Source organism: Temnothorax nylanderi, unplaced genomic scaffold (assembly GCF_030848795.1).
Source record: "Temnothorax nylanderi isolate EJ_2023f unplaced genomic scaffold, tnyl_v1.0 TNYL_tig0564_pilon, whole genome shotgun sequence".
NCBI lineage: Eukaryota > Metazoa > Arthropoda > Insecta > Hymenoptera > Formicidae > Temnothorax > Temnothorax nylanderi.
The window spans coordinates 6,081-9,039 of record NW_027249626.1 but is presented as its reverse complement, the minus strand read 5'-3'; the positions used below and the strand labels follow the sequence as shown (position 1 = coordinate 9,039).

At 31.8% G+C, this 2,959-nt stretch overlaps 1 long non-coding RNA gene across 1 annotated transcript; it reads left to right on the top strand.

The window, feature by feature from the left end:
- The first annotated feature begins 2,108 nt into the window (after nucleotides 1-2,108).
- Nucleotides 2,109-2,472, top strand: LOC139783956 (uncharacterized). The gene is made up of 2 exons (XR_011721432.1): nucleotides 2,109-2,210; nucleotides 2,312-2,472. It is a non-coding gene; the product is annotated as an uncharacterized lncRNA (long non-coding RNA).
- Nucleotides 2,473-2,959: the final 487 nt, after the last annotated feature.

Genomic DNA, 2,959 nt, shown 5'->3' with positions numbered 1-2,959 from the left:
TTTTGTTAAAGTTTTAAAAATTCACAAATATTTGAGTCCGCCATATTGGATTTATTTTTGGAATTTTTAAAATTTGTTACAATATGCAAATTCTACACCAACAATACCACATATATACAAAAAGGTCTAAAAAAATATTGATAATAAAGTACTTTTGAATCGGGGGATCACTTTTCGGGGGATCACATTGGATTTTTTAAATAAGAAATTACATTAATAAGAAATTTTCAATTTTCCACCGAGATGACTGGGAAGTACAAGTAGCGCTAGTAATACGCTTATGCTAAGCTATGCATTTCGTGTGCGATGGCTCTAATGCTAGCCACACACCCTTTTCATAAAACGTTAACACGTTAACAGGTTTTGACCAATCGCGTATATCCGTCCCCTTCGTCTTGCCCAGTATCTCTGATTGTAATATTGTCAGTTACCTCATGTTCATACTTGTTTTTGCCAAGACAACTTGTTTCAGAGTCAAGGATAAAAAATTATTTTTATTTAATTGTTAATTTTCTGAAAAATTAAAAAATATTTGTTTTTTATTATTATTTTTTAGAAAATTAGAAATTATTTTTATTCAATTATTTATTTTGAAAAATTAGTTATAATTCTCGATTTATTATTAAATTTTCTAAGAATTAAAAAATAATGTTAAACATTAATAATTTTTGTAAAAATAATCTTTTTTTGAAATTATTTACAAATTGTTAGGTAAATAAAAATAAGTTTAAAAATTTTATTTTTTTGGCACTTAATATATTGTATTTTGGCTTATTAATGATTGCTTTGACATTTAAAAAATAAATAATGAAAATTTTTTTGCCAATCACTGGTCACGAAGATGCGGAAAAAGCCCGAAAAGGTTACTAAATTAATATAATTAATATAATAATAAATAATTTCGATATTTTCATAAATCTGAAAACTGATTCTTTTTTATATATTTAGAATAGGTGCTCCTATCGTCGTGTCACGACGTGTCTAAGATAGGTTAAGATAGGTTATATTTCTTTCTTATACATAACAACAGTCGCAGTACTGCGGATATCGTTCCGTTATTGCAGCGTTATATGCGGTAAAAGCAACAGAAGTAATTACGGAACGATCTTGCAGCTGTGCTTAATGACGTCACATCGTCAGTACTTACAGTGAATACAGAAACGCAGCCCTAGTAGGGAACATCAGGTAGAAATTTCAGAGCACTAGCTCATTTACTCTCGAAACGGCAAACAGTCAAAATCTCGTTGATTAAATGGCGGAAAAAACGTTGGAGGGATTCGGATTAATATTGTTTTATTTTTATACTGCTTCAAGTTGTGATGAGATTAAACATGTCAAAAATATTTTTGTCTCGTTATTAGAAATTCTTTCTGAGAGTGCGTATACACGTGTGTGGATCGAGCAATGCGGAGTGCTCTTTATTTACAGCATATTTATATATCAGTAAGTAACTATTATATTATAAAAGTTGTATATTAATGATAAGAACTCAATTAACCATACGTGCTATGAATAGTAGCTGGTGATGCAGGATTCATTTCCAATTTACAAGAGAGATTTACAGAAGAGAGGAAATATCAAATCTATCTACGTTCTATAATAGACTTGTCTTTGGACATATCAAAAATATCATCAAGGTTCGTCAATGCTATTATTTCGATGGTACCAAACAGTGTAACTTTCTATAAAATAACCTCAAAATTTGGCGAAATATGTAAACGATAACGTATAAAGCTGGTACAATACATGCATGGAGACGATTTGTTGAAGAAGTATTGTACGGCTTTAATACATCATCGTTTGCATTATATCACTGAAAGAGTAATTTAGTATAAAATTAGTATAAAGTTGATAGACGTAACAAACGATCAGTATAAACAAGACCAAAACTGACTTTTTATTTATTTCTATATTTTTTTCACATATATATGTGCTATCACACTCCAAAGTATATAAATATATTATTGTAAGCATATTTTATATGTACAGGCAATGAATATATCTTAATATACAGGATCAATTGTTGTATCAAATTCAAGAAACCACCATTTGGAAAATTTGACCCTGGCTAAAGATAAACATCAGTGAACAATATATCATAAGGAAAACTCTGTACGAGATACTAAGATTGGGGATGAACATCTTCCCTTAACTTCTATTGACAGTTTTCTTACTTTTGAGGAAATGCTAAAGGATGACCAAGAAGCTGCGTAAGTAAAGCTGCTTATTATTATTATTATTAAATTATGTATATATTAAATTATAACCTTTCTCTTATCTAACCTATATTGAATTCTTCTTGTTTTGGAAGCTTTTAGACAATAATCCCTTGTAATACAGAGAAAGACTTGGAACACTCTATAATGGAATGGCTTAGATTTGCAAACACCCGTAAACAAAGAAAAAAAATCTGAAAAGATAAAAAAGTGATATAATGTATTTTTATATACAGAATAAATCACTGAAGATTGAGACCGGCGTTATTCTTTTACCACTTAATACTCGACGAATAATGCCGACACCTGGCGCGGCCTGGGTCAAGGGCTGCCAGGGCTCTAAAATTTTCTGTACTTTCCAATAATTGGGCGCCAGTTAGTTTTGTGAGAACTAACAAACTCACGTTTATTAATCCGCGACTAATTATGAGACACTCAAGGGGAGTTCCGTCGGGGACCCAAGGAATGTTGCGAAAGTCAAAAGAAGGGAGATAGACAAGCTATACAAGCGTATTAATTTAATTAACTTACGTACAGGTTACGTTACTGCTACCGTATACAGCGTACGGCCCGCTCACAATCTCTATATCACGTTGACAATTGCTCGGAACACTCGTACAACACAACGCTCTACAGTATTCTCGACTGGCAGACAAAATTACTCGGACTCTGCACGCCGAAGACCGACGAGCAAGTTCTCTAACGCTCTAATATGACAATGTATGATTCGGACTGTTCACGCC